At 32.9% G+C, this 27,210-nt stretch overlaps 1 long non-coding RNA gene across 1 annotated transcript; it reads left to right on the forward strand.

Annotated features, from left to right (window-relative positions):
* The first annotated feature begins 1,342 nt into the window (after window positions 1–1,342).
* Window positions 1,343–26,958, forward strand: LOC118497082. The gene is made up of 2 exons (XR_004899636.1): window positions 1,343–1,375; window positions 26,630–26,958. It is a non-coding gene; the product is annotated as an uncharacterized LOC118497082 (long non-coding RNA).
* Window positions 26,959–27,210: the final 252 nt, after the last annotated feature.

Here is a 27,210-nt window from a genome sequence, read left to right on the forward strand (position 1 = left end):
CTGACTCCAAAATGAGCATCATATTTTTGAAAACTAGTATATTCTCAGCAAAATATTACTTCTTGGTTCAAAGAAGAAAAGCTTCTAAAGGTCAATGGACTCATAAGATTCTCTGAATGTCAAATTCTCATAAAACATCATTTGAGTAATTAAATGTGAGCATAGCATAATATGGAAACTGTTTCCCCTCAAATTTTCATGGGCAGAGAATGCAAGTTTAAATACATTTAGTTTTCCTCCACACACAAAGCTGAAATAAAATTTAAAACAAAAATTATTTTCTTCAATATGTCCTCTATTTAGGGAAAACAGATTATTAGGAGAAATTAATAATTGCACATAGTAGCTGTTAATGTAAAGTAACTATGTCATTTAACTCTTTGGGAAAAATACACTGAAGGACCATAGTCTGTGTGTGTGTGTGTGTGTGTTTGTGTGTACATATGAATATTCAAGGCATTATACTTTATAAATATCTTGAAGATATTATACAGTTTGTTTATTCTTTGCCAAAATTTGATGTTGACTTAAGTGCAATAACACACACACACACACACACACACCTTTGTTTATGTATGGATTTGGAACATAATCTCAAAGGCTTTCAGACAAATGGCCTGTGTACCTTGAGACACCATAATGCAATGACACCTGGCTCTCTCAGCCAATCCATTTCCCAGGTATCCAACCCATGAACCCTATTGTTTTGGTCTTCAAATACAGGGTCGGATTGCTTATAATAGAATAGAATTATAGTTTAACCATAAAAAAAAAACACAGGTTTAAACTGCATGTGTTCACTTGTATGTGAGGTTGTATTTTTTTCCAATAAATGCGTGCAGTAGTCTAAATGTATTTTTTCTTTCTTATGATTTCTTAATAACTTCATTGCAAGAGTACAATATGTAATATATGTATTATATAAAATACATATTAATCCACTGTTTATTCAGTCAACAGTAGGCTATTAGTAGTTAAGTTTTAGGGAAGTAAAACTTACACACAAATTTTTTTGCAGGGGTTCAGCACCCCTAACTAACCCTCAGGTTGTTCAAAGGTCAACTGTACTTATAATTTTTCAAATTAATCTTATAGAATAATAATCATCTACCCAACTTGAAAGCACATGCCCAGACTGATCACTTAATAACAATTGTAATTTTTAGTCATTTTAATTTTTGTCCATTCTATGTGAAATTTTAGCTATTTTTATTTTTTAACAATGACGTTTGTACAGAAAATTTACTTTTTTTTACCATTATAGTAATTTCACAGTTCTTACACAAAATATCTTTCTGTTTGGAAAGTATGCTATTTAGTTAACTAAATTGTTTGGGATACACACACACACACACACACATACACACACACATTTGTCAAAATTTTCTTTTAATTATTTTTGGTTGCCTGAAATCAAGTACATTTCATTTTAATCTTCTAAAACTAAACACCATTGAAATATGTATATTTTCTTCTGAACATGTTGTTTTATAATTAGATCCCTCTGAAGTGGTAAAATTATTTTTTAAATGGAGGAAAGTTGCTGTACTTCAATATACTAAAAAATTGCCAAAGCCAGAGTTTCCCAAACCACGTTTATACTCTTCGCCATTTATACTGACAGAGTGACAAACACATGCTCAATGCTTTGAGTGAAGTATTTAATTAATGTGACTTTAATGTGAAATTGAACTTTCTGTCTCCACAATGTACAAGTAACATTTATAATAGCTCAAAGTTGCTGTTAGTATATTATGATGCCTATGGTATATTTATGCTGGTTGACATTGATTGGTATTATTGTCAAAAATGTGTTCAAAAGGAAAGAATCTACTTCCATTTCCCTGCCTCAACTTCTTCCTCCCACAATTATTTCAAACAGCAAAATTAATTAAAATTATGTAAATACTTGGACTGCCTCTTCCTTTAACATGACTTTCTTTTGTGCATTTTACCCAGATAGGGAATTCTAGAATGAAGAATCATGTCCTGTGTTTCCTTACACCTCCAAATGAAATTTTTAACAACAAAGTCTTTGTTTTAAGCCATTGGAATTCTTAGTCATAGCCATTCTTTTTTATTTTTTTTTTAAATTTCAAAATAATGATGTCAGCAAAAATAATTTATAGATATCATTCTTTATATTGGAGGCTGTTAAAGTGCTGGGCAAGTGAGCACAGCTATTCACAAACAATAATTCCAGCTTCTAGTCAACTACCTCTTAAAGGCAGAAAAATGGGATGAAATTTACTGCAACAGTTGAACAACTTAACACCCAGAACCCCTCTAGCCTGGTTGCCTTGTTTACCAGATGGTAGAATCCTCACTCTAGGAGACCCATCTTCACAGGGTCAGTCTCTGTCTTCACTCTTTGCCAGAGAACAGGCACATAAAATATGGTCACTTATTGATTATCCAACATTTTACTTTATTGGTAAAGTATTTATAGTGGAGAATATCCTGTGTAGACAATGAAGTCATCTTCTTCCAGGGGAGATTTAGAAAGAACTTAAAAGTTTGAATATGAAACACATTTATTAAAGGTAAACATTTATCTAAAAGGTAAATATTATGGTTAGAAAGCATTAAGTTTAAATATCAAAAGTTAGTATAAGTATAATAAGTTTCCCACTGCTAATTATCAAGAAGGAAAATTATAAAGTCCAATATGATATATTTATGTTAGATTTGTAAAAAAAATAATTTCATGATTTAACATTGTGATTGGAAAAGAGTGATACTGTGAACATTTGCTTTTAAGTTATTTTAAAAAATGCCTTACCTGAAGGCTGAATGGCAAATTGAGTAAATATTAAGTCCATCTTAATCTTGTAGTTACATAATTAGTACACTGTTAGGTTTATATTATTTGTTAAATGTAATAGAAATTATATAATATTGGTTGTGGTTCATCGACCACATCAATCAACAACTATTCAGTGATGGCCAACCATGACCTGCACATTTTTCTGTAGACATTTTAGATGTACGGTAGTGAAAAAAACATATAAAGCATTTGCTTTCATGGAGCTTACATTCATAGATAGATGATAGATAGATAGATGATAGGTAGATAGACAGATATTTAAACTGCTATGACCAAACATACATAAAGGTATAAGGAATAAATTAAGTAGGAAATATCTGGGAAGGAATGCAATTCTTTTTGTAGGGTGTCTGGAGAAGAACTCTTTGGTGAAGTGAAATAAACCAAGGTGGAGAGGCTCAGAGTTCCATATGGGGATTGTGTTTCTGCTGAAGGAATAGCAAATACACAGGCCTCAAGACCCAGGCCTCAAGACCAGAATATGCTTGTTTTTTTTCAAGAAACAGCTTGGGAACCAGTGTGGCTCTAGAGGAAGAAGGAGAAGTGCCATCAAAGAGGTGACAGAGACCACTTGAGACCTAGAGTTATGTAGTGACAAATTCATATTCAAATCTAATACCTACAGGTCTTTCCATAGTATTTGCATGTCTCCAGTACAACAGATATGTCTTTTATGCTGTACCTATTGAGTAGATATTGTTTTCTTTTTTACAAATTTGTCTATGATGTTATACTGAATTATAGTGAATTAAAATGTTATGGATACAATGATTTCCATGATCTACTGGAAAGTAGGTATAATACTTGGCCCACCATTATGATGCCAGAGTCTATTATAGTAATTTTCATTAGATGGTCAATATACACATTTTCTCAATGAATGAGTGAATAATTCAAACACCTCTTTACAGTGAAAGGTAGAATAACATGGTAAAAAGCTGTTAACTTAAAAATGAAAAGGTCTTTCAAAGTAAGAGGAAAACAAGGATTTTTTTGGTTTTTTTCTTTAAGATCAAAGAGAATAGTTATTAGGTATGCACTCTTTCAGTCAGAAAAACAAATGGTGTTCTGATTGATAGAAAATGGCTAAGTGTGTTTTTGAGAAAAGGAAAGGGAACTATTATATCAATAGAAGGCAGGCGTTTCTATTGGCGCAGATAACATAACATAGTAATGCTAATTCTACACAAGGATTTTAATTTTCGGTCCAATCAGTAGTCATAATAACTGCTTTCTTCTTGTTATCTTTGTAAACAGTTCTTTGGGAAATGAGGTTGTATAGGCTCAGGTCAAAGGTTATTTTGCCTTGTTTCAACATTCCAAAGATTTGAGTCATTAGCCATGCCAGGCAGTTCCCCTAGCATGGCTTTCTTATGTTATTTTGACAGAGCAGAGACTGCAGGTTACACTGCCTGAGTTTTAATGCAGGCCCTTTAGAGTTATCTTTATTTGGGTACCTCAGGAATTGCAATTAACATCCTAAATCTGTAACAGTCAAATTTTTATTGTTACCAAATGAGCTTCAGTAGCATACAAAACTCTACTTCAAAAACTTCTCCTTCCCCTTATGTTGATGACACAAACTGTATTTTGTATTGTGTGCCCAATAATAGATTTACAATATTTCTCTGCATTTGTCTTTTAAATCCTGTAAAATAAAGAGTAGAGTTACAAACCAAACATTTGGTAATTGCTACAGTATTCTTACCTAAACTCATTTAGATTAGGTTATTTTACTCCCCACATCTAAGTCAATGCCTGAGAATAACTGATTATTAAGAGCAATATCCAATAAAAATTGAAAGGAAAATGTCATTTTTAATTAATAAGTTGTGGAATTGGGTAACTCAGTTGGTTAGAGCATCGTCCCAGTGAGCCAAGGTTGTGGGTTTGATCCCTGCCATGACACATGTAAGAATCGACCAATGAATGCATAAACAAGTAGAACAACAAATGTCTCTCTCTCTCTCCCCTTCTCTACTTTCTCTCAAATCAAGTTAAAAAAATTAAAAAATAGAATTAATTTTTATTATAATTGACATTTAAATAAAAGCAATAAAATGTTTTTCATGGCATTAAGTTGAATCACTTTAAATTAAAAGACTTTTGAACAGAAATTTTATGAGAGTAACTTTATAGTTGAAATAAAATAGAATTTTGTAATAGAAACATAACGTAGTCCTAAAATTTTTGATGAGAGCAAATATATTTACAATACATTTGTATCAATTTTTTTCAGAAACTTTTGAGTGAATTTCCTGTTCTCTGTCATGTAAGTAAACATTTTACACAATAATTCTCATTAATTAAAAATAAAGTTGTTTTTATCACCTTACTATTTCTAGACCAAACAACATTGTAGCTATTGATCTTTATTATGAATTTATATTTGTGAAGAGTCTTATAAAGAGTGCAGAGTAACTGAAATAGGTTTGAACAGTTTATTGTAAAAAAGTAGAGCGCTCTTAAATCACAGTACAGGTAAATATTCTTTATTCATGATTGGTGTAGCATTTCTCTGAACTGGAGTTAAATATCTATTTATAATGAAGCCAAATTATAAAGAAGTTTATTGCAGAGCCTAAGTTGTAAAATAGTATACCCAGCTATAGTAATCAGATAAATTAGGGTTTTTTTCAAAGGATTATGCCTTAAAAATTGCAGGTATCATGGGATCCTTAATGAACAAGCCAGGACTGAATTTTATTCCTTCTTGGAACAAAATCTTTCTTCTAACTAGATGCTATATTAGAACTCTGGCTCCAAATGGATTGAAAATAGATGAATAGCCTCTGTATCATTTTCCTTCCTAAAGATTTGTCTTTATGCCAAATCCTTTCCTCCAAATATTGTTTTAAATTATACCTGTCCAATTCCAAAGGAAAATTAAAACATGCGAACATTTTCATTTTTCTGACTCAAGTTCCTGTAACTTTTTCAATCTGGTATCTAACTACAGGTCAATAGACTAATTTGAGATGGTTCTTATCTCTTTTTTTACACCCAAAGCTCCATGTTTAAAAGATTTTTTTCCTACTTCAAACCTTTGCATTTATGAAGTAAATGCATGTGACTAGAATTTCTTTTTAGAGATGCTGGTCAGAAAAGGGTAACCAGCAAAAACAAAATGAGCTTGTCAAACGTCTTACCAATAACAAGAGGTACAGAGGGTATTTGCAAATCAGTACATGCAACTCCAGATTACATGGAGATACTCTTTGAGGCTTGTGGAATTATACCCACAGTATGCTTTAAAAAAATTCTAGGAATTTAGTTGACCAAAGGGAGACAAGTGATGTAATTACTAAAAATATAAAATATAATACTATTACATTAGGTAGCATTTATTGAGTATTAAATATGTGCTAGGTAATTTGAATGCTATATCCCAATAATATAGCTGAGAAAAGTAAGCACAGAATATATTTACATTTTCTAATTATACACAGATTGCATGTAGGAATTTTGATATTTAAAACCTTCAGGGGAAATAAAAACTCACTTGAGAGCCTATGCTCCAAGCTATATGGCTTCCAACAACAGAATAATGGCACAAGTACAAGCAAACTGATACAATTTGAACAAGAAAATATGCCAAAAAAGCAAAATATTTTGTTTGATATGTTCAAATGTTTATTTTTTAATTCTAATGACAGAGAAGTTGGAAGATTAGTAAAATTAAAACATGTGTAAAATATCAACTAGATTCACCAGGTATTGACAATTTTACCATCAGGTATTGACAGTTTTGCCATGTTTGCTTTGGGCCGCCTGCAAACAGTATTTTTTTCTGAATTATGGGAAAGTAATTGCCGCCATTACAAAATGAAGTCCCCAAATATTTCAGCATGTGTACTGTAAAAGTTGGATATTCTTCTGCCTGTGTGGCAGTGTTCTTTATCACACACAAGAACTTTAATGTTGATATAACAATATGAAAAAATTCTAAGACTTCACAGGCAAAAGAAACTACTGGGTTTCCCTTGATATGCTCAGTTGTACTAGGTGGTAAATTTTCAATCAATTTGTCTATTTTATAAAATCCAAGGTTTCTAAAATAGCAAAGGCTAACTTGCAGATTTTTGTCCGCACAGATTGCAAATGATTTTTACCTATTAAAAAAAACACCCTATGGCTGTCATTTATTGCCCTAGTTTTGTATGTGCCCAAACAATATCATGTTAATATTCCTTTATTAATTTGCCTATAAAAACCTAGATCCTATAATCTTTTATCTAACTCTAATGTCTAACTGGTTCAACATTAATTGGTGAGCTAGATATAATTTTTGACATAATGTTTTATATTTATAGGTGAGTCATATTTTCAACCTTTTGAAAATTATACTATAACAATAATCTGCTCTAATATACAGTCCTTATTCAAATTTCCTCAAATGTTTCAACTATACTCTTTATATTTCTTTGCTTCTTTATTTGTTTGATCATTCTGATCCATGAATCAATCAAGGATCCTGCATTGTAATGGTTTTACATGTCTCTTTAGTTTCCTACAATGTGGAAAAATAGCCCCTCTATTTCACCCTATTTATCCTGGTTTAATTGTTTTTCCTGATACAAATTTTTTTTTTTCTTTTGGAATGCAACCTAATTGTGTTATAGAATGTTCCCTTCCCCAGTTTGTCTGAGTGTTTAGCCAGGATTAAATTAAAGTTAAACTATTTTGACAGCAATACTACAGGGATATTATGTACTTTCTATTATATCAGATTTACATAATGACAGTTTGCCTCTTTTTTTGGAAGATACTTAGTTGCATTGCAAGGTTATAGTGATGTCTATGTGATTTCTCCATTGCAAAGGTATATGGTATTGCACACATTTATCAACTTGTGGGCTGATCTTTGAGACCATGTGAAGATTCCATTCCCTGACAACATTTTAGCCAATGATTTAGCATGTTCTCATGATTATTGCTGTGGCCACTTATTACAGTGGTATTTACAAAACCATTTCTTTCATTTTGACCTGTCAGTGTTTGTGGGCAATGGAAATGACTAGAGAGCTCAGGACTGGAGTCGAGAGATCAATGCAAATGCCTGTGCATAGCTTCCAAATTTCAAAGACTGGTGGATATTTGATTATGAAAGTAGTTTTAAAAAATATAAAACAAGTTCATGAATGTTACCATGTACATATGTTTTAAACTGGAATCAAATGATTTATTCAGGTTAACAATGTAGGGTTTATCATAAATACTATTATAGTGCTTAATAACATATTAGTTGATATGGCTATTAGGAATTTATAATGAAGCAGCATGTGTGACCTGGAGACTAATTTTCCCCATCTGCTAAATTTATAGTAATAATACCTACCTCATAGGACTGTGTTGAAAATTAATTAAGACACTACATGTAAAGCATGGGTCATATTTCCTAGCATGTAACAATGATTTTTAAATTATTTTTACTGTATTACATTGTGTTATCATGTCATTTAGTATTTTTAATTTTTTTAATCACTGTAATATGAAACAAAGGAATAAATGAAATTCCACGTAAGCTGCTGTTAGATCCTTTCTCTCTGCATATGCAATTTCATTTGATGGATTTGCTTTATACTATATGTTCTGTTCCTTACCTTAAATCTCTTGTTCATTGTTTTAAAATGGCCCACAAAAAGTCCTTAGAGAATGTTACTTTCAATCTTGAAGACCTTTATGTAGAGAGAATGGGGCAATAGCAACATTATAAATATGTCCTATACCCTATGGTGTCATAACAATAAGTTACTAAATGGAAGTTAGTAGTAGAAAGAAAGAAATACATAAAAGAGTAATAATTCCAGAAGTATGTATGGAAAATTAATTAAATAAAATATTAAAATATTTCATGCTTGTAATTGGTGCTAATGTTTCTTTAATTCTGTATATTTGTCTTGAAAAAAACACTTGATAATCAGAAATCAAAGTTTGCTTTGTGTCCTGGAAATGTCAGTGCATGTGCATCTATCTGATTGCACACATGTGTGTGCATGAGTGTGTCTTATTGGGAGAAAGCCGTGCAACATCCGTATACAGGATACTGTTTTTAAATTTAGACAAGCTTTCTAAACTTTGAATGATTCCTGTCTGGAGTACTATTTCCTGGGAAAGTGTCATTTCATCAAGTGTCTCAACCCTAGTGTTTGCTTCTGTTTATATTTTGACTTAAAGTGGGAGTAGTCATGGAAAAAGCTTAGGAACTTTAAACTTCCCTCCTAGACAAATAAAAAGGCCTGTTTCTAAAACAGCCCATCCTGTCTAATCTTCACAGCACTTAGAGCACAACTACAAAGACTGCGTATCAGGAAAGGATAAAGGGAATGTGGTGATGTTTCTTTTTCAATGATCTAGCTCATTTTATTTGCCTCTTGCTTTGAACCATTCCTATATCAAAGTAATGCCTAGGAAGAAAAGTGCTTTGGGGGGATTTTTGACTGACAGGTACCATTACTAATAAATTGCCTCAGAATGTAAAAATGTGACCCCTCAGGTGGTTCAACCACATTGTTTGCAAACTGTGACTAAGTATCAAATTCCAGCTTTTTTGCTAAGCACTTACCATGGAACAATACAGTTTCACTCTTTAGTGCTTTGGCACTGATTGTGTAGGTCATAATTAGAGGCTTGGCTAAGGATGAATGGAGAAAAATGTGTCTGTGCAACTGACTAAAACCAATCTGACCCTGCTTGATCCTTATTTCTTAAAACTTGTGACCTCCTGTAGCCTCTTGCATGATCCATGTATATGATTTGCACTGCCTCCCTACCAACCTTTTCATCAGTAGGCTTTTCAAACCATTACTTTGCTTTGCAGCCTTATCAAGGCATTCATTATGAACTATCATAAATACCATCTAGAAGTTCAAAGTTTGCCCAGCATAGTAAGAAAAGTCACAAGGGGTTTCTTAGGAAAGAAGGTGAGAAAGAAATGTAGAACTTTACAGAAATCATGTATTTTAAAATAAGTGCACGTTTGAATTAGGGAAGGACCACAAGAGAATGGGATAATAGGGAAAGCAATACAAAGTGTCTATTTTATAGAATCTATTGTATTACCAGGATTCAATTTCACAAGTTTTATTCAATCCCTCAAGATCCAGTTTACAGGTGGTCCCTGCCCTCTTGTTGAAAGAAAGAAAATAAACCTGAATTTAAAATACAGTCTTTCTTAACCCAGTTGTTTCACGTTGACATGAGAAAAAAAGAATAGCAGAAAATTTTCAACATATATAAGGAAAAACATCATTTTTCAATGTAATTTTTACATATCTATTAAAATGTTTAAAGTTTAATATATTTGAACCCATCTACTTTATCCCAGTTTTTTTTTTGTTATAACAGTAGCATCCAAGAATTTATCATCATACTCAAATGTCAATATTTTAAGAAATAGATAAATTTCTTAGTAGTCTATTCTTTTCAAGTACACTTAATAGAAATGACTGCCTTGACTGATATTTTGGAAACATCATAAGGGAAGTAATGGGACGTTGAGTCCATGATTCACAGTAATTAGGAAGCAAGGGAGAACTAAAATTCTAGTATCCCTTCATGATAAATTATTCCTGACAAAATGTCTTATTACATTCCCTTCAAGTTTATGCTCCAGTGACTATGCTTTCTAACTTGTCCCTTAAATATATTTAGTTGTTAAAATAGAAACTCATAATCACAACCATCTTACATTATAAAAACAATCCCAAGTAAGCTGCTACCATTTTTTTTCCTATTCCAGAAATCAAGTATCGCATAGCTAAGAAGGCTGTCTTTCCCCCTCCATTGATGCTTCTGAGATAGGGAGGACTCTTCTCCTGAGCAAACACCCACACACAGATGCACACATGCACACGCCTGCAAACATTTTTGAACACATTGACTTACTGCAAGTTCTTATTCCTCTCTCTTAAACGTTAAGATTTGTGGGCAATGAAAAGTTACACCTCTCAAGAACAGCTGGAAGAAGTTCTATCCAACAGTTGCCACCATGTCAACATAAAGTGAGTCTTTGGGGTGCAGATATCCTGAGAAAATAGTCAAGTGGGCTTTAAGAGTACAAGTATGGAGAAACACAAATACTTTTGAAAGCTTTAAAGACACGGGGTTAAATACTCCCCCAAGCAATTTGCCATTTCCGTGTTAATTCAGTTTGTAGAAACATATAATTAGAATCTCTAATACCTGCATTTTTCTCTGCTTTATGAGAAAAACATGTGGTGCGGCACAGAGCCATGCACACACTGGGGAGGAAACCCTTTGTGGGGGGACTTTTTATCTCCTGCTGAAAGGCCACGACTCCTGCATTTCCAACAGAAAGCAAAGCAAAATAACACTTTATTCCTTTATTGGAAACTAGCACCTTTCCTTAAAACTAAAATAGGTGCTTTCATGTAGCATTAGTAATTTTCTTCTTTACAGGTGTTGAACAAAGTAGCCTGGGGAGTGTGCAGTCTGGGTTCAGAATTAAATCCAGGTTGCTTGCTTAATAATATAATACATAACCACATAGGCACAGGTTAGCATTAAAAGAATGCCTTTTATCTGGAAAATTATAGAAGAAAATGTCCTCTGATAAATAACCACAATCACTACTTGTAAAAAAGTATATTCTGTGTATGGTTTATATATATATGTGTATACATATATGTATTATATACATGTATATAGTATATAAATATAATAATTCATGTAAATTTGTATCTTCCTTCAGGTAACAAACAATTGATCATATAATACAAGAAGATGATATCAATTTGCTTATTCTTATACAGAACGAATAAAATATTTAACAGTCTTATAGTATTCATATATTTGGCTTTCTCAGTGGAAAAATTGTTTTACAATCAATTATCATATAATTAGTGCTATTCCATAATGTGATTGATCTGTATTAGTCATTCTTTCCAAACAGAAAAAAAAAAGAAAACTTTTGATGAAGAGGAGGCAAATATTTATATTTTAAAAATAATATTAATACTCCTCTATTTTATACCTCACAATAAAAGAACCTTGGAAACCAGTGCACAATTCTCTGAAAGCTGAAATTCTCACATAATTTTAAGCTTTTATCTAAATTAATTTGTTTCAATAATAGCCATTTCCAGAAATTATATCATAACGTAGTTCTCACCTAACTTATTTGGTCCAAGAATGTCAGTGATTCAGAAAACACATTTTCTTACTCCTCCTATTTTGGGGGATAATGAAATAAAGTGCAAATAAATTAGTTTGTTTCTTTTAATTAAAGAAGAATTTAAACAATAGGTGTTCCCTATCTCTGGATAAGTAAGTGGATTTCAGGGAAGAGAGCTATGTTCCACAATGAATCCTTAGTGAATGTTTTTATCAAATTTACCATCAAGTTCCGATTTAAAAACATTTGGGCAGTTGTAGAATGCCACAAAACAGTCTGATGGAAAGGTGCTATTGGGATTTGTATAGTGTAGCAGGCCTAGTATGATGGATACTGGAAGTATGCAGAAGCAAAACAATGTGTCGTGTAAGTATGATTGTAAAGGCTCCAGTGAGGAATTGAGAAAGGGGAGATGTGCTTGAAATGTGTAATATCTCCAAAATATAGAGAAAACACTGATCTAGGAAGTGAATGGTCAGAAATCTTAAATGCCAGTTTGATTAATCAGGACAAAAAATGAGAAAAAAGGCACTAGACTCTTTTACGTTAAATGAAACAGAATAAGTCTTCTATTATAGTTCCGGCAAATTGCAGGCACGTAATAAGTGGTAGCTATTGTTACTTTCAATAAGAGGTGGAATGAAATTTTAGAGTCTTAAAAGACTGGGAGGGCCCTGGGTGGTGTGGCTAAGTGGGTTGAGCACTGGTCTGCGAACCAAAGGGTCACCAGTTCAATTCCCAGTCAGGGCACATGCATGGGTTGCGTCCCAGGCCCCCCAGTACAGGGGCACATAAAACCACACGTTGATGTTTCTGTCCCTCTCTTTTTCCCTCCCTACCCCTCTCTCTAAAAATAAGTAAATAAGATCTTTAAAAAAAAGACTGGTCAGATAAGAAAGTGAAGATGTAGCTGGTTTATACTAGTTCAAAATTTGAAAGATTGGAATTAAAAATGGATTACTAGCCAACATGCCTTTTGGTTGTTTAGTTAGTTTGCTTATCTTTACTTTTCTAATTGGTCATTTTAAAAAGTAAATTGAGTAAGACATGAGACACTTAGCACAATGCCTGGCATACAGATGCAAAGGGGAAGCAGTCTTTTGGTTTTGCAAGTACCATGCCCAGTTTTATAAACTTTGCATGCCTTATCTCATTTAATTACCTCAAAACCCCATGGTCTGGGTGCCACTCCACTGGAAATGTCATATCATTCAAATATGCTGATTTACATGTAAGGGAATGAAGGTCCATAGGGGTTAACTAAACTTTTCAAAACTACTAACCTAGAGGGTTTTTCTGACTCCTTTCCGAAATTACACATTACATGTTAGAAGCTCCTTGCACCCGTGTATGCATTAGATTAAAAGGGAAGAAATTCATGAAAAATGCTATGGCAAAGCTTACACAGTATTTCAGGAGATGCTGAAAGTTTCAGTGTAAAATAAATTCAATAAATGTTTATTGCACAGTTAACACTTTTTGCACACTTATCTCTCTATACACAATTTTAATTAGAACTAGAAAGTTAAAGTAATAAACAAGATTAAGTAGATTCTTTTTACTTGATATTATAAACAATAGAAATGCTGTAGCTTTGGAAATTTGGGAATTTCTCACCTGGTGATATAGTATGCTTTTAAAAACTTCTCTTATAAACTGGGAGATGTAAATCATCAAGATTTTGAAAATCTCAAACAATCACATTTTTGTGTTTTCTTTGCAATAGAATATATATGTATGCTTCCATTTATGCAACTATGTAAATGTAGAAGAAAAAATCATGCGCCCTTGTCAATGTATGTTGGACAGTGATACAACAGCAACAGCAACAAATTAACACATGCTAATTGCTTTTTAACTCTTAGTTATTTTGCTAAGAATTTATCCTTATTTATAACTGATGAGGCAAATATTGCTTGGATAAGGAAAGTGAGGATTAAAGTATGGGTCCTAGATAATTTCTCTATATTAAGAAAATAAAATAAAGTTTTTATATAGAAATATTTTTTATATATATAAAATACATATAGACATATATATTTTTGTATACAAAAGTAAAATAAAATCTTAATATAGAAAATTTTCTTAATACAGAATATTGCACCAGGAATACTTCTCCTCAACATACATGGCAGCCTTTGCAAGTTTGTTTACTGAGAGTCAGCAGGCAAATCCTTTCACTTTTTTGTTTTCCTGAAAACAAATATTTCATTTCACCTTGGTTTTTGAAAGATAGTAGTTCCAAGTATAAAATTATTAATGATAACATTTACGTTCTTACAACACATTGCAGATATTGTTACAGTGCTTCTAACTTTAATTGTTGGAGTTGAGATGCTAGTCTACTGTCATTTCTCTACAAATGGTAAATTTTCTTCTCACCATTTAAAAAATTTTGTCTTTGTTTCTGAAATTTAATTACTATTATTACTATTATAGTACTATTAAATAATATATTCTATAATAATATACAATAATATATCTTGCTCAGAATTTTTTTAATTACCCTGTTTAATTTTTTGCATTTCTGGTATAAAATGTTGGATTCCTTTCCTTTATTCTGTAGATGTATATTCATAATTTTATAATTGTATCTTAAAATTCATAATTATATTCATTTTTGTTTTTAAATATTGTCTTACCTATTCTCCTAGAATAGGAGATATTTCTAGAAATTTCTAGGAGAAATTCTAGACATTTTCTCCTAGGAGAATTTCTTCTTATTCTGAAATTCAATTAGACTTTTATCAGACTTCTTCAAATCACTTTCTATATCTCATAAGTAGTATTGGATATTTTAACTTTCTCTCTGATTGTCTCATAAATATTTTTTTTATTTTTTTCTTCTAGTTTGTGCTTCTATCTTGATGCAATGAAATTTTTGCTTTACATTTTTCATTTTGAAATTTATATTTGATTCCTTTTTAAAACTCTACCAACATTTTAAAGTTTCTTAATCTTCATTCAACTTTTCATGCTTGCTTTTATTTCCTGAAATATATAAAACATGCATATTTAAATATTAGTTCATAAATCTAATATATATTATTGCTTTGCAAGTATACTTCAGCTGGTTTTCATTCATGGTACATTTTTTCCCCTATGAGTTTTTTGATGTTTATCTATGTATGAGTTTTGAACTGAAGTTAAAGTTTTATAGTATAGGTTTTACATTTACTTCTATTAGTTGCCTGGGGTTCCTCTACTGACTAAATTGTGTAAAAATGAGAAAAAATCTACATAAAGACCCAATTATGCTTATGAATTCTCAAAAGAATATTTTTCTACTCCAACAATACCAGTGACATAAGGAAGTTTATTTATTGCCCCTTCTGCTGTGGTTTATTGAAGATGTAATCCTTTAGGAGCCTAGCCTTATAGTGTAATGTCCTATCATGTATACTGCTTTAAGAATGCCTAAGACTTTGTCTTGTGTCCTGTAGACCCTGAAGAGCCATCAAAGTGGAAACTTAAAATGCCCTGGGTTTGGTCTAGGTGTTCTATAGATAACTGAATTCCTATAAATTACATCTCAGAAATAACATCCCATTTTAACCTTACCTATATTTTAATAAATTTATCAGGGCAACATTGGTTAATAAGATTATATAGGTTTCAAGTGTACACTTCTATAATACATGATCTGTATATTGCATTATGAGCCCACCACCCAAAGTCAAATCATCATTCATCACCATGTATTTGACCCCCTTTACCCTTTACAATCACCCCTCCTTTCTCCCTAGTAACCACCATATTGTTGTCTGTCTCTATGAGATTTTTGTTTGTTTCTCTTGCTTGTTCTTTTGTTGCTTTCAATGATATATCCCACATATCAGAGAAATCTTATGGTTCTTAACATTTTCTGTCTGACTCATTTCCCTTAGCATGATATTCTCAAGGTCCATCCATGTTGTTGCAGATGGCAGTATTTCATCTTTTCTTATGACTGAGTGATACTCCATTATATATATATATATATATATATATATATATGAGGTATATAATATATATCTCACATATAACATATATGAGATATATAGAATGAGTTGTATTCCATTATATATGTGATATATATATTTCATACTTTATTCTTTAATAATTAGCAAATAATACACAGAATGCTATGACCTCCTGATTCTATATGAAAATGTTTCTCAAATATGACAGCTATAAATTTCTGAGTTAATGATCTATGAGCACTTATCAATTTAAAAATTTTTAGAGTAGAAAAAGCAAAATACCTGCCCTGGCTGGCATAGCTCAGTGGATTGAGTGTGGGCTGTGAACCAAAGCATCACAGGTTCGATTCCAGTCAGGGCACATGCTTGGGTTGCAGGCCATGGCCCCCAGCAACCGCACATTGATGTTTCTCTTACTCTCTCTCCTTCTCTTCCCTCTCTAAAAAAAAATAAATTAATAAATTAATTAAAAATACCTGACAACAGTGGCTACACAATATAATGTCATTGTTTATTTAAAAGATGCTTCAATGTGGATTGTTTCATAGATGATCCAGCAATTAAAGTATATTCCATTTATTTTCCTTTGAATTTTTAGTATGCCACTTATTTGTCCTAATCATTCTTGTATCTTAGATACACATGGTTTCCATAGCTCTATAAATCACATTTGCAAGGCATAAACAAAGGGGAAGGAGTTATGCTAGCCAGCTATTTTTTCCTTCTCAAGAAATAATCTTTAGAACAAGATCCCAGTAAAATTCATCTTAGGTTACTTTGATTAGAATTGGACCATATGACTATTTCTGCTTTTGAGAGACACCAGAAGAATGAAAATATTCTGCAAATTAACAAAAGGGAAAGAAGTTGGAGATGGAATATGGGATGCTCACTAAACAGTGTCTGTAGTAGCTCCACCGCTAGCTGTTCAACATCCATACTCTTCTCAAGTGGAAGATACTCACCTCTCCTACAAGGAAAACTATGTAAAGGGTTTCCACTTATTGCCTATGGTTCCTCTTCTGCAATACCTAAGTGATATGCATTACTCTCTGACAGGTTAGATGTGATTTCTCATGATCTAGTAATTCCAAGTTAAAATGGGAGTCATTTGCCCTTAACACATACAAAATACAACTGTGGAGAAGAAATGCTATAACTTAACTTTTCATTTTAAATGTGAACCACAAAAACACACAATAGTTCCTATTGAGAACATATATCTCTCCCTAATGACAAAATACCCTATTCTGGCAGTGAAGTAAGTTACCCGATTAGCCAATTGTTCTGTCATCACTTCAGTTCCGTTATGGGCGGAGGAACTTTCCTTTTGTTCTCCTTCCTATCCATGCCTAAACTGGATTTTGGTGAAGATGTTTCTCCTGGAGGATCTGTTGTTCTAGTGTCCATATTCCCGTTGATGCTTAGTTGGAGGCCCAGGGGTTTCCAGAGATGTGTCCTAGACATGTTTATTATCTTATTGCTAGTGTATTTTCCTTCAATTTTAGTGGTTCCAATGGACTTGCTCTTAATCAATTCCATGCTCTTGTATCTTTGGCCAAAGTAAATTGCTTACACATAATTTTAAAGCTAGGATAGGTATGCATAACTAGTAACGGGTTCTTGGCTAGAGGGTTTTCTGCCCTTGAAGAAAGGTACTGAGGTGTCTTCTTATTGTATCTCCTAATGAAGGTTGATGATGTTTGCATGCTGGTGTTTATACCAGCCTGAAGTTGGCAAACGGAAATTGGCTTTTCTAACCTGGCCAAGCTGCAAATTATGAGAGTAGACTCCCAGGCAGTCCTGACTACCAGCCGTAAGTAGAGAATGCCTGTCTTCTAAGGACAACTGAACACAGGCCAACATGCTGAGTTTTGACTATTTATTTTCCAGCAGCTCAGCCTCTGCTAGCACATTGTCTATATCCCAAAGTAGTTCAAGCCACAGATTGCTGAAAAGTTTCACCAGATCTTAACAGGAGTCTCTAAAAGTCAGGGATCATTGGTTTCTGGCTGTTCTGTATCCTGTTATCAACCAATATTTCATTCAGAGGCATTGGCATCAACCCAATCCTCCAGCTCTGTTCAAGATAATATTGGCATTCACTGATGGTTCGGGAATGCTGCTGATGACAGGATACCTCTGCATTAGAATGCTAAGTATGGTCTTAATTGCTGAGTATTCTGAGTCAAATAGTACTTCAGAGAAGAAAGACAGAACACAGCAGGAAAACTGGATAGTGTTCTCACAAACATTATTTTGTGACCAGAAGGACCATTTCTTATTTCTACTGGTAAAGGAGTTAATACTCTAAACATTATTGAAATTGACCCAACTATTGCTTCCCAGCTGTTATAATAATAATAATAATAATTCTTGAATATTACCAGCTTTTTTTAGTTAGTTCAATATATTGAAAGTATCAATAAAAACTCTTGTACTGCCAGATGTTCAGGAGAGTTCCTAGCACAATGGCATGGTGATTGGAAGGAGCTTTACAAGCCTCAGTAGAAGCTTCAAGACAACCAGTTGCTGCACTTGCTTTATAAATATCAAGTGGCTCAGAAATACAGTCATCCATTTTATTGGTATATGTATTTATTTTTTACTCTATGCAGAGGAAACTTGTAGCTGTTACTTTGGTGTAAGGTAATCATAAAATCTGATTTTAGAAAATTAGTCATCTCTCTTTAATCTCATCTTGCATAGGCAGTATCCAATCATATAAACTTTTGAATGCTCTGGAATATATTATATTTTAAATATTTTGCACAGTATAATATCTCTCTCTCTTTCTCTCCTCTGTATAAAAGGAATATGCCTGCAATTCTATTTGTTCTGTTTAAAGCATAAACATTTCTTCATTCTGATCTCATAAAAGCTTATTAATATATTTTAGAAAATCATTGTTGGTATATGGCAGCAGAAAGATATGTAGAATACATTTTCATTCAAGTACATAATTTATTTCTTTATCGTGATAACTATTTTAGTTTCTAAGAAGAATTACTTAGCTAAACAGTGGATCTTATATGTATTGGACAGAGGGTCTGTCCAATCAGTATTCAGCAGGTATGTTTAGTATCTGTGCACAGTTTTATTAAATTTGACATGTTAATGTTGTCAAGACTTTGGAGATTTGTGAATTGTTTTCTTACCAGCCTGGGCTAGTCTACTCAGAAGCCAGGTGTGTACCATTGAGTTACACAATTACCTCCTCGAAAATCAAAAGGGGGAAATGAAACCATAAAAGCTTCATAGACAGAAAAACAAAACACACTCTCAGTGTGCATCATTACATACTTCAGACTTACAAAATAGGCCACCCTCTGGTAAACAGTGGGTAGAAAAATCAGAGAAAATACCACATTGACACATGGGAAGAGATTCAAAGAGATTAGATTCATTCTAGCAGTTTTCTACCTGAGTGGAGCAACTCCTACATTCCTAAAAAGTCAAAACCAAAATGAACTTTGACTCTTATTTTATCTAATCAGAAAAACTCCTGCTTTATTTATTTCTTCACTAGCTTTGTTACCTGACAGATGGAAACTTTGTTTGCAGAGAACCTCACCACCAATATTCCTAATGTTCATGCAATGACACATAGTAATGGAACCCTTACTCTTTTTTTTCTCATTGTAACATCTCCTTTTTATAAACTTCTCTTTGTAATCTGTCCTTTTGTGATTGTAAAGAGTGAATTTAATTGTGATACCCTAGATTGCTACCTTTGACCATAGCACTAGGAAGTATTCCAATTAATTTAGACACATCTACTTTCTTTAGCATAGTAAAGAGGTTTTGTTCCTACACAGCCTGCGGTGGGAAGCTAAGGAATCAGGAAGCAGGGTAAATGTTTCTGGACCTGTTATCAAAAATGAGAAATTCCTTAGCTGCTGTATCCCTCTTATAACCTAGTAGCTACTAGAAATTTATTTATGTTTCTACTATTTGTGCTTCTATTTCTAGGGCTTAGTATAGTTTCAGACCCATAGAAACATTTGTCAAATGAAAGTACATTTATTTGTTTTTGTCTTCTGTATTGTTATACCAAGTTGTGTGGAGACCTAAAAAGAATTCTGGTAATAATTACAGTTTGATTGTCTAGGAATACAAATGTGTATGAAAATAAGGTTTAAAATTAAACAAAAACCTAGAATTCACTCAATAATGGTTTTAAGTATAATTAACAGGACACTCAAACAACCCCTGACCAAAAAAGTGAACAAAAATGGGCTTAAAAATAGTACAGATTCAAGAGGAATTATCCTGTAATTTTAGTATTCAAAAAGGACACAGCAATTTCTACCCTTTTTGAAGATAAATATATTAAAAGCAATAAAATTGTGTTTAGTTAACTACTAACTTTCTGAAAGCACCTAAATCCAAGATACCTTAAGAACCAAGTAGGTGTTTGGAGAAGCTTTTTAAGCTCAGAGTTTGTATATGAGTTCACAACCTAACTGTCAACTAAGAAACTTTTCCAGAGACAATGAAGTTCCATTGTTTTGAGATCAGGAGAAGTCTGTTTATGGCATTTTTTTTTCTGGTTTGAAGTAAAGACATACTCATCCACAAAATAAATCTTTTTGTAAGGTCATATTTTAGCATAGGAAATGAATTGAGTTCTATTTGTGTTTGCCATGATTCATTTGAATGGGTTATTTCCATTGTGCACAGGTGGTGAACTTATCTCACATGGTTTTCATAGAGCAGCCCGGAATAGCAAGCCCTGAAGAGCTACATCTAATGGTATCATTAAAATGATTGTAAACATGCCTGTTGTGGCAGATGTGAGCTTTATTTCTGTTGATGTACATTCAAATTGTTTGGTGAGATCAAACAAATGTAGAGTTTTAATATGTCAAACATGTCCACATTCTAACAGGTTCTGTTTTTAAAGAGATCTGTTTCTTTAGAAGTCAGGACAGCTATAAAAGAGCCAGACTACAGATCAGATTCAAAGTCGAAACTCATTTTCTCTGATTACAGCAAAGTTCTCTGTATCTGTATCATTTAGCCAACAGTTTCCAATGAAAAGAGATCAAACAGAATAATATTGCAGGTATTAAAATAAGATGGTGGCGGCATGTGTGTCTATTATTAATTAATCACAATTATTCTTAGGTTTTGTTTAAAACAACATTAACTAGCTTTTCTTATTAAATTCAATCTTTCCTTCTCTTAACCCTTTCCCTTCTTCATCACCATCCCTCTTCCTCTTATTAGTTTACTTACAATAATTTCACATTATGTGTTCCAAGTCTTGGGACATTTTTCCTTGAGAAAGCCAAATGACTGGCTTCCCTAGAATTGTTTGGAGTCCTTAAGCAAAAACTTGGCTTTTATATTTTTCAGTGTCAAAAGAATTAGATTTCTCATCCATGTTTCACTAATATCATTTACTAATATTAACAGAAAATTATGGATTAAATAACGTACATTATTTCTATGAAAGTACAAAATGCAAATAGAATATGCTTCTCAGTTAATGCTAAAAACTGTCAAATACTTCATACTTGTCTGGTGTTTTATGAAAATTATCTCATTTCACCTCTCTTGGCCTAAATAACAGATATAAACTGGGATAGACTAAAAAAAATAACCTACAGTTTTATACTGCCTTTTGTTGTTTTTTTAAATAGGTTAGTTATAGAAAGTTCTATTTTAAAACAGGTAAATATATTACAGTATTATCTTTACAAAAATGTAGGGGAGATGGGGGTTTTCTCTCTTGGGGCAGAGATTAATTCTCACCAAATATTCTATTTATTTCCCCACATTCCTATGTACTCTTACAATTACTTTAAACCATAAAATTATTTTGGAGAATAACATGTGAGGATACATGTCATGTGCCCCACTTCTGGGCTAAAATAGTGAAAATCTCAGGCACCATTCTTCAGTCTCTCTCTTCCTTTAACGTGTGCTTACAAGGCCATGTGTTATGGACACAAAACATCAGAACAGCCTGGATCACTGAGCTGCTGCAAGAAGAGCAGTTCTCAAAGTGAGCTCAAATGTGCGACAGATTCATAAGGAGCCAGAAATAAGCCTTTGTTGTATTGAGTGTTAAGATGTGAGATTGTTTGTTTCTGTTTCTCTAATCTATCTGTCTTATCTAACCTATTTTGGTTATTTTAGAAATTGGCACCAGAAATGAGATGATATATTCAAAAAAGTATTATATTTGACATCGACCTAGTGATCTAACCAGAAGCAGAAAGAGAACTGATATTAGGGGCTTTCAGAAGATGGTGTTTCATTTCATACAGTAGCAAAACATTAGGATAGTGTGAGTGGCCGATCACATACCTAACAGGTTTGTGATGCTGGTTTGAAAGCAGGGCGTTAATAATGTGTATGATGTGTTATTACCTTTATTAGGCAACCTATATTAAGTAATAAATGACCTTCAAATAGGGTTGGCTAGTTTGCAAGCAGAAATGAAAGGAATAGAAAGAGTCTAATACAGAATCTTCAGAAAACCAATTGCTTCATGACCATGATAAATGACAAGAGTGCAAAAGTCTTTACAGGCAAATGTCTGGTAATATATTTCCAACTGTTTAAATTGTCTCAAAGCAAATAACAGATTACAAATGTGGTACTTAACAGCTTGGTAAAATGGCTCAGTGTAATGACCAGATTAAGAGTGTGGATTTGCTTAGAAATTCAAACAGCTTCTGGATAACCATGTTATGTATAATGAATAATGAAATAAAGACTGGAGAAGTACAGCCCAGAAAGGAATTAAGTATGTTCTGGGTACATGGAAAAGATTACAATGAAAGCTTCCTGGTTTCTACTTTACTAGTAAGTTCTACTAGTAAAGAAACTATGTGTTTGGAGGGGGAGCAGCTTTCAGAGATATAAAACAAATCCAAGCTCCCAAACTTGCTGTGTGCAGGAAGCTGGCTGGGAAATTTCTTCAGTATCCCAGTAGAGGAATCCACCAAATCCATGTTTGATGGGAACAAGCACATGGGAAAGAAAAAAAAAACACCCTTAAAGTTGAAGCCAAGAGGCACAAAGAACAATGGACTCTCTGGGGCCTCCCCCCAAAAATTTAGACCCAATAGAGGAATACTCCCCAATTCCAGGTTAAGACTTCTCAAAATGCCCACTCACAGGGAATGAAATGTCTATGGACTATAATGGTTGTTCTGTGTGGCTCAATTTCCTCTTCTCTTAATGGTATTTGTTCTGTTTCTGTTCCATTACTATTACTAATTATTTATTATTGAGTGTCATGTATTGGTTACACACATATATATAATATGCATATACTATATATATATACATATACTATACATATACATAAAGGCTATGTTAACTTGTCTTTTTTAGTTTATATATTTCAATTGAAATCAGTGACACCTGAACCCAACAGAGAGACTCTCACATAGAATATCAACAAGAGGACTGGGTGATCTAGAAGCAGAGACTGGATTGGTCTTTGGGTTGTCTCAGTCCAAGAGCAGTTGAGTGTGTTTCTTGATGGATTAATTGAAACAAAGAATATTGGGTGACAGAGACAATCCTCCAATAAAACTCTGCACATCTTCCATTAGTCCTCTACATCACTTCGCTCTGGAGGTTAGGTACAGCCAAGAACTAGTCTTGGCCAATGAAAAGTTAATAGAAATGGTGCGTGCAACTTTCAGGCCAAGAGAGTTTTGCTCATATTTGACATTCAGTATCTCTCTCTCCTTAACTTGCAACAGAAAAAACTTGTGCTAAGGTCAGAGTCACACAGCTGAAGCTTTCTGGATCATGGGCTGCTGCACAGAGCATAATGGCCAGGGTTTTATGGGATCTGTACAGCACTTGTGAGAATGAGAAATGGACTTTTGTTCTGAAGTGGGGTATTTTTTATGGTTTTGTTTTTACTTCTTTTTTTAAAGATTTATTTCTTTTTAGACAGAGGGGAAAGGAGGGAGAAAGAAAGGGAGAGAAATATCAATGTGTGGTTGCCTCTTGCATGCCCTCAACCAGGGACCTGGCCTACAACCCAGGCATGTGCCTTGACTGGGAATCAAACCAGTGACCCTTTGCTTCACAGGCCAGCACTCAATCCACTGAGCCATACCAGCCAGGGCCTTTTTTTACTTCTTTTTAACCTCACCTTTCTTGAATAAACACCACTATTACCTTTTTTAATGTAAATCATGAAAAGACACATTGCTTTCTGGTTTCAGAGTGAAAAATGTTTAATATTTTTAATAGATTTATTTGTTTATTTTCATTCTTACATATTATAAATTATTAAATTGATCCACCTTCTACTCTTCAGAAGTCACAATACTAGAACTATTTTCTATGATTAGGGATCTTTAATATGTAGACCTGAATTAAATTTAACACATAATAACAAATAAAAAATAGTGTCAAATCTGCAAATGACAATTATTTTTCATTTCTCAGTGTCATAGGAAAGTAATCTCTGCCCTAACATATTAGCAAAAATAAATGGAACAAGGCACCAGTGAGTTATTTAAAGGACTCATTAACTTTCATATGACCCTATTTATAATTGAGACAGTTGTGTCCTAGAAGTACCCTCCAAGAAATGATATATGAGTTTTCCAAACATTCTGAATTGACTGGCACAGAAGGGAGTGATCCTGTTCTTTAGCCTAATCTCTACAAGGTCCAAACAAAAGGGGAAAATTCCCTCTCAAATAATTCATGATAGTGTCTAATACTAAGCATTAAAAAATATAAGTATTTTTCCTAAAATTTAAAGAGCTCAATATATTAGGTCAGTAAGGAGGTAAATTTATCATCAAAGTTTTCTCTCTAAATTAATCAAAGTTGAAGCAAGTTTAAATATAGAAATCTCTTTACCTAACTCGTGCTAGTAACAAGGATTCCACAAATGCATTGAATAGCCCAGAATAATTAATTTATTAGATATTTTCCATTTTTTTGTTCTATGAAATAGATGACACATCGACACCACAGAGCAGCTGTTCTCAACCAGTGTGCCACAAGAATTCTTAAAACACGCAATATCTGACTATTTAGTTTGGGACACTTACCTTAGATTGTCAAATAAAAGTATGACAATACTTTTGACAAAAGTATTTGACAAAAGTTGACAATAGCCAACACAGTGAATTAAAATGATACCTATTTTTTTGTCAGATGGGCAAAAAGTATAATATATTTTTGGTGTGCCACAGAATTAGTAATTCTGTGCAATGAGATGAAAAAGGTTGAAAATTAGTTTATGAGTGCAATGAGGTGGAAAAGGTTGAAAATTGCTGCCATAGAATGTTGAATTGCAATCTGTTGTGTTTCATCACAGTATATGGCTCATTTGAATAAATTATAAGTAGATCCATTCTTGTTAGATAACAGGAATGTAACTCTCTGCATTAATGATTAAAGTCTCCCTTTCACTAGAGTCAGTTTGCTATAATTGTAATTTTGAAGTAAATTTAAGAAATTGCATTTAAGAAAATGTAAATATAGACGTGTACTGTTGCAAATAAATGAAATGTATTTTTCAAATTTACTTAACTTTAGATATTTCTTTGAAGTTAAAGATAATAGTTGTTACATTTTATCTTCATAACCAATTCTCTCTTTTTGAATTTTCCATGTAGTAAAGCATAAAAATTAGTTATTATATAGTGGGAATATTCAATTTAGCTTACTCCATTTGTTTAACATCATTCAGCAGAGAAGTATACTACTATGAAGTTTATATTTTTTTCAGTTTCTTAGTATTTATTATAATATAACCTGAATAAGAGAAATTCAATATAAGGTGACCTGTGGGTCTTCAGTAGTACTGAGGAGTGGTCCTGAACAATCTATTCTTTTTTTTTTAAGTTAATATGTATTGTATTGATCCAATATATCCAAAATATGATGATTGTACTCTGCAATATGAAAATTATTAAGGCCTTTTATATTATTTTTTGAACCAAGTCTTCAAAATCTGGTGTGCATTTTACACATCCATCTGTAGTGCTCAGTAGCCACTGGTGGCCCCTGGCCAGCACACTGGACACCAGCTCTAGTCAACTCCTTCATGTTTGTTTCCACCCTCACACCTACCTCATAATTTCTTTTACAGTTGGTTCGAAGAGCAGATTGCACCTGCCTACCAAAGTCATAGCTGCTCACTCGTTAGCTTTTCACATTGAGCACAAAAGGAAGGGGATGTGGAGGAACTGAAAGAAATCATGTTCTTCCTAAAGTAATCTGTATTGGATTCATCGAATGATCAGTGTCCCCTTCCTGTACTTTAATGCATTTGGGAGATTTTGTTTTGTTTTAATTTTTCAATTACTACCCTTAAAATTTTAAGATCCATGAAGGACATAGAACAAGAGTTTGAGGCTTTTTACTATTATTCTGTATGCCTTCTTGGACTGAAATTTTAGAGAGAACTGTTTTTAAAAGTGTATAATGACAAAAGTGGTTAAGAGATGTTCTAGGAAATTATTGCAGTTAACCTTGCATGCATTTTCTCCTAAGAAAAAGACAGTTTTTATTTTCTTTATAGTTACTATAATCAAGAATGCACTTTCTAAAAATAAAGTTAAGGTATGGGGTATTTGTGCACAATTAAACAAACTGAATGTGACTATAATCCCAAACAACATCCAAAATGATAAAATTATCATTCATTTATCCTCCCGGAGATTTTTTTATAAAACTGTTTTCATTATATACTACACAGAGTCATGCATTCACACACAAAACACATACTGCAAAAATCAGAATCTAAAATATATACTTCAATTTAAAATAGCATATAGATTTAAAAAAAGTAAGTTCTATTTTAAACATAATTCTATTGTAACTTCCTAAATGAATCCAATGTGTTTTTTTTAATTAACATAATTTTGATTTCCTCAACTACCGCACAAGCCTCATACCTGGCCTCAAGTCTACATTTCCCCAATTCCTGTGTTTTGTATTTTTTCTCAGAAGATACACCTGAACAATTTCTCTAAAGTATCAATTAGATCCTGAAACTTCCTCATTCATGCTGCAGTACTGGATCAAGGCAAAATTCTCTGCCCAACATTTAAAACCCTGCATGGAACAATATCAATATATTGAACTAACTATACAGGGTGGGGCAAAAGTAAGTGTAAATTGTGTTCATATGGCAAATAATATAATTAATGAATAATAATACAAGGATAAACTGTGTTTTGTATTCACATAACTGTAAACCTACTTTCACCATAACCTGTATTTGCTACTGAGGTTCAAACTATAACTTTTGCTTGTTAAGAATGTCTCCCTGCTCTCTT

This window comes from Phyllostomus discolor, chromosome 10, assembly GCF_004126475.2.
Source record: "Phyllostomus discolor isolate MPI-MPIP mPhyDis1 chromosome 10, mPhyDis1.pri.v3, whole genome shotgun sequence".
Taxonomy (NCBI): domain Eukaryota; kingdom Metazoa; phylum Chordata; class Mammalia; order Chiroptera; family Phyllostomidae; genus Phyllostomus; species Phyllostomus discolor.